Here is a 6,490-nt window from a genome sequence, read left to right on the forward strand (position 1 = left end):
TGGGTGGTGCTTGGTACTTGTAGTACATGTATGCATGCCCCCCCGGAAGAAAATTTTGTACATTTTTAAAGATAAATTCATTAATCTGGTGCACTTTGAGTCATCCAAATCCACTAATAAAAATAGATAGTCCACCCGCAAACCACCCAAATTCTTTGATTTAGATATCTGCATCTGATCATCACATTACAATTATTTAAATGATCAGTGTTAAGCATGATAATATGGTAAAATATCACACTGAAGTAGCCTGATTTAAAAGGAACATTTATTTAAAATAAAAGTTCTTCTTTTGGCAAAATTACATTTACTTAATAGCCTAAACAGAGGCTTTACTCCCTTCAAACTTAAATTGTCAATATTTCATTACATCACTGTTTGAAAGCACTATTTTTTGTAACTTTTATAAAAAGGCATTTTTCCCCTAATTTTATTAAATGTATGCTTCATCTTTCATTTCAAATTCTTAAATTTGATCAATATATTCAATTAAAATAATAAGACACTAGGCTGTTAATCAAATTAAACAATTTACATTGAAAAATTATAACTGTATTAAATTGGATTATTTTAAATATTTTTGAATACAAATAAGGAATGTTGAAAAGATGATACTTTATGAAACTAAACCGCCAGTAGGAGGCGGCAGGCGACCGTCTTAATGAGCGAGTCATTGAGTCATTCATTCAAACGATTCGTTCAAACGGCTGATTTATTCAGAATGAGGCAGTTTATGAATGGGTAATTGATTCTTTGACTCAACCGATTCGTTCAAAACGCTGAATCATTCAGTAATGCTGCTGCAACAAGTGTTGCTGTGAGATGCGCAATCTTTGTTTGTAACTATTTTCGCTGCTGAAACAGAACAAAAACAGTCATTGCGTCTAAAATGTAAGTGACTTAATTTTAACTATTTGTTTATTGAACTGTAATGAAATCAGTCTCGGTTTCAATCTTGATGGCATTCAGGAAAACAGCTCTCTGGTCGTGTGTAGCCTAGCTATTTATGGTTTCTTAACTATGTTATAAATAACTGCGCGAGCCTCAACAGCGCAACATTGTTACCGTATACATTAGGTAGGCCTATATTATTATCAACTATAGGCTATCAATCGCCACTTACATTAAATGAAATAAAACAGAACCATCCTCATTTTTACCTCAGTATGTTTCTTTGTTTGCCGTTATGCTCATTTGTTTTGATTTCTTCCTTTAAAATCTATGACAGACACAGAGACAAGCAGCGCGAGCCTCAACAGCGTTACCAGAAAAAGCCTACATTATCATTATCAATAGCTGTTTATGTAATAAAATCTGAATCATTCTGGCGATTCGATGCTTCACTGCTTATTTGACGGACATTAGGTCCGTCAGACTGGAGACATTTTTGCGGTAACGTTACCAGAAATATTTAAGACCTATCGAATCTGAATTTAAGACATTTTAATACTTTTTAAGGCCTTTTATTAGGAAAACTTTATTTAAGACATTTTAAGACTTTTTAAGGACCCGCGGCCACCCTGTAATGTTCAGTTGGGCATGCACTGTGACAACATCAACAGTGTTAAATTATGAAAAAGTTACATCAAAGCAGTGCTGTATTGAATTAAATTATGGTCACTCTAATTAGTCATTACACCTGCCGTTAAAGGATTAGTTCACCCAAAAATGTAAATTCTGTCATTAATTACTCGCCCTCTTGTCATTCCAAACCTGTAAGACTTTTGTTCATCTTCGGAACACAAATAAAGATCTTTTTGATGAGTCTTACAGATTTCTGTCCCTCCATTGACAGCTACACAACTATCACTTATAATCCCCAGAAAGGTAGCAAACACATCATAAAGGTAATACATGTTACTCCAGTGGTTTAACCTCAATTTTATGAAGTGACATGAGTATATTCTATCCCTTAAACATAATTTAAAATTAAGATTAAACCACTGGAGTCACTTGGATTACTTTAATGAAGTCTTTACTACCTTTCTGGGGCTTGAAAGCGGTACTTGTGTAGATTGTCAATGGAGGGACAGAAATCTCTTAGATTTCATCTAAAAGATCTTCTTTTGTGATCCTAAGATGAGAGAAAGTCTTACAGGTTTAGAACGACATGAGGGCGAGCAATTTTGGATGAACAATCCCATTAACAAGCGGAATCATTGAAGAAAAGAAGAAGTGGACGAACATAAGCCGAAGAGCAGTGTAATTTATCAAAGTTGATTTGATAGTGTTGCTTTTACTTACAGGCTTAATGTCAAAAAGCTGCACTTCATTTCAGCATATGTTGGACACACCATTTTTCCATTTGTGAGGTATGGCGATGATGGCAGGATGTCAGGCCATTTCTCCGGGATCATCTTTGAAAGACAAGAAAAAAGAAAAAAGAAAAAAAAATTCCAGTTTTCAACTATACCACACGTGTGTCAACCTAATTTCATATGCACTTAGACACAGCCAAAACAATTTTCCAAAATAAGACACTCCTTCCCTATAGAGGGTATGCACTGACGTCACTTTCCCGCCGAAGAGCTGCTGCATGACTGGATTTAATAGGGGTAACTGCGAAAACGTGAGTAAAACAAATGATTATCAGTTTAAACTAAAGGTTGGACTCGATATAGTGTTCCTTACAACTTATCAAAGATCCAGTGATCATGGATATTCATATTTCGTTCTTCCTGTCAGTCTCATAGAGGCTATGCTGTCAGTACCGGAAAGAGAATGGATTAGTTCACCTCTCGAGTCTTCGGGTCTGATTCTTCTGAGTCTTTCATTCTTTTGTCACATGACAGCGCTGGACCATAAATGAGTTACTAATGTTTTAACGGCTTAGATTGGGAGTTGAGGTAAACTAACAGACTGCATAGCCTGAAGACCCAGATAAATCAATTAAAGGTCCCGTTTTTCCTGTGTTTTTGAAGCTTTGATTGTGTTTACAGTGTGCAATATAATATGTGTTCATGTTTCGCGTGTAAAAAAAAAAAACAGTATTTTTCACACAATTTCCTTATCTGTATACCGCTGTTTTCACTGTCCTAAAAGCGGGCTGATAACTTCCTTGCTCTATGAAGTCCCTCCTTCAGAAATACATAACGAGTTCTGATTGTGCAGCGGTTCCTGTGTTGTGATTCGACAGCAGCTTAGCGCACGTTGCCCGGAAAGGTCACGCCTCTAACCATAACGTGGAGATGCATGCTCTCAGTGTTATTGTAAACATGTCTTTAATTTAAATTCAATTTGAGCCGGAATCAGACCCAAAGAACATAGATGATCACATTGATCTCTAAGTACAGCGCCCCTGGGAAGGCCAAATAAAGGTGATTTGACTCCGGGAAGAAAATATCAGCGTCTCGACGACATGGCGACAAACACACTCTACAAACGCAACTCTTCCTCTTCTCCGTGGGAGCGCAACAAGACCACGCCCCCTTTTTTTGTGTATTCCTGTGGGCGGAGGTTAGTCAAAAAACTGTTCTAGTGACGTCATTAAAAGCAGGAAGTAGAGGGAAGTAGTCCAAACAAGCCGTTCACTGTTGACTTTGAAAGGGGACTTCTGTTAAATAAAATATCTCACTTGGCACTGAACTTTGAGCTTTATCATTTTACAGGTATTATTTATGCTCTAACAGCAACATTACACACTAACTAAAGTTTGAAAAATGGGATCACGAAGAACAGGACCTTTAATCGTTTCTGTTTCTCATAATTTGGCCTCTTCCTTGCATTGCAATTTTTTTCTTATTCTAAATGTGATCAACATTTGATGTGTTTGGGGAATTTGGCTATTGACATAACATTTAAATAAATATGAAATGAACGAAATGACTTGAAAAAAGATTTGTTCATTTTTATGAACGAGATTTAAAGATCCAAGTCAGTAAAATTATCCGAACTTCCCACTACTACGTCACGCGCATACCCTCTGTACTGAACTTCATTAAACTCACCATTCCAAGAAAATTGTGAAGTCTAGGATGTTCTCTAATGATTTCTTCGGTAGTTTTTGTTCCAGAGGATCAATTCCATGCACTGCAGTTTGTTGAGGTGTTGTGTGTCTCTCATGAACTCCTCGACTTGGCTGTGAGGACTTCTTGCTTTTCTTTTGCCACTCAAACATTGTCAGTCATCAGACAGCTCAGACTCTATTGAAATTAAAACATACTGTATTAAAATAAGTGAAGACAGCTGGAAAAAAAAAACATAAGTAATTATCTGTACCTGGATCTGTAGTAGCCCCAGCACTGCACATTTGGTATCTCTAATCATTATTCAACTTACCAGCTTGTTAGTAGAGGGACTCCAAGACCGGTGCCAGATAAGGAAGACATCCAAAATGTGTACTATTGTACACTGTCCAGGACCAAAGTTGAGAACCATTGTCATCCAGTAGCGTAAAACTTTAATTTACTCCTTCCTGTGTTAGAATGAATCAGAAAAAAAGAAATATTTTCAAAAAAGTAAACTAGTCCTTAAAAACTTGTTACTACAGTAAATCAAGGTAATCTGTGTATTGGAAAACATAACAAACTTTCTTTAACTAATCATGAACTAATAGTTTATTTGTTACAAAGTGTTTCTCATGTTTTCCACTTCAATTTTGTTAGGAATATCTGCACTTTTTCATCTTTCTTTCATCGCGGAGATTTCAGCGAATTCAAAGGCTTCTCACCGCACTGTTGTGGTGTCGTGTGACCGATGTCTGAGCTCGCGCCGCGAGGCCGAGCTGATAAATGGTCCGTGCACTAGTACGGTTCAGAGCTCTTTCGTTCCGCATTTAGTGACAATTGTAGTCGCACCTGTACGAAAAAAGTACATTACCAGTCTGGAGCACTGCTTCAGCTGTGACAGACCATCACTAAAGTCCCTTAAATTTGCTATCACGAATACCGTAAAACAGGCGTAATGCTATGATTTCAGATTAGACATAACTTACTTAGTATAATATTGTAGTAGGTAACTCAGTAGTAGTAACGTACATCTCTAAATGGTTTTACTAGTATAATTTTTAATTAATTATTTTATTTCTGCTAGCGAGCTAACGGGGATAGCTAGGATTAATTTCCAATCGATCTCACTTCCCGGAGATCATTAAAACGGACTAAGGGGAACTTCGTTTTTTTAAAATATAAAATTCAGTTTTAGAGTAATTATATTCAACGTCTCAGTATACAATACTTAATGTTATACGTATATAAAAACGATATGACTTACCTTTTATAATCAAGATGCAGCAGCAGCTTCTGTGTTGACTGTCTGTCACTGGACCGTTAAAATTTGAACTGTCGCTGCGGAAACCGTAGGTTATTTAACCCAACGGTTAGGTTATAACTAAAAATAAACCAACGACATAAACAAATGACCCAATAAATTTTAAGATAACCCAACATATTGACCCAATATGTGTAACCCAACGGTTGGGTTACACAAATAACCCAACGTTTTTTACTGTGCATAAACAACGCTTAACGTAGCTTAATGGACTATGCAGTGATGTAAAAGACCAAACTCGCAGGCAAGCAGATGGACTCAAAATAACGTGCAAAGCTGAGCGTTTCCCAGTGATAGACTGGCATAAAGATGGCTTGATGTTGGACATTCGCACATAGGGATCGTCTCTAAAGTGTATACGACTTTGGTATACACGTTTCTAACTCCGATAGTATTTGAATAGAACGACTTACAGTCATAAAACCAACTGTAAAGTGTTCATGTAGTGTCAGGCATAATGCGCACCCTTTGGATTTTTGATATTCCCTTGTCAAAAAATCCTATTGGAATTTCAGTTTATCCTGTAGGATCTTATTGGATTCCAATAGGATCTTATTAGATTCTTATAATCCTATTGGACATTTTGATTAATTTTAATGGAATTTCACGTTGTCCTGTAGGATCTATTTGGATTCTTATAGGATCTTATTAGATTCTTAGAATCCTTCATTCAGAATTATTTTCATGGAATTTCAGTTTGTCCTGTAGTATATTTTTTATATCTGTATTTCTATATGTTGTGCTGTTTTTCCAGGTAATTACAATTAAATATTATAAACATTTATACAGCAAGATCATTTTAATCATTTCAATTCAGAAATTATATACATTATAGATAGATTCATAAATAAAAGAATATAAATACAATTTAGGTAGAATGTCATGTAGTCGACACAATAAAATGATTTATTTACACTTACAGGAACACCATTAAATATTACATATATTAAATTAAATATATAATATTAAACATTAAATATATAATATTAAATATTATAAACATTTATACAGCAAGATTATTTTAATCATTTCAATTCAAATATTATATAGGCCTACATTATAGATAGATTCATAAATAAAATGATATAAATACAATTTAGGTAGAATGTCATATAGTAGACACAATAACAGGATTTATTTACACTTGCAGGAACACCATGCAGCTCAGTTACTGTAAAAATATTCAGCCATCAGCTGAGCTTTATGCTAGGCCTACATCAGT

At 35.3% G+C, this 6,490-nt stretch overlaps 1 long non-coding RNA gene across 1 annotated transcript; it reads right to left on the bottom strand.

Moving 5' to 3' along the window:
* Positions 1-2,243: 2,243 nt before the first annotated feature.
* On the bottom strand, positions 2,244-4,706 carry LOC308688035. The gene is made up of 4 exons (XR_014029820.1): positions 4,670-4,706; positions 4,279-4,414; positions 3,948-4,142; positions 2,244-2,357 (listed from the first exon to the last, which is right to left on the bottom strand). It is a non-coding gene; the product is annotated as an uncharacterized lncRNA (long non-coding RNA).
* Between the last annotated feature and the right edge of the window lie 1,784 nt (positions 4,707-6,490).

This window comes from Scardinius erythrophthalmus (assembly GCF_964197995.2).
Source record: "Scardinius erythrophthalmus genome assembly, chromosome: 3".
Lineage (NCBI taxonomy): Eukaryota > Metazoa > Chordata > Actinopteri > Cypriniformes > Leuciscidae > Scardinius > Scardinius erythrophthalmus.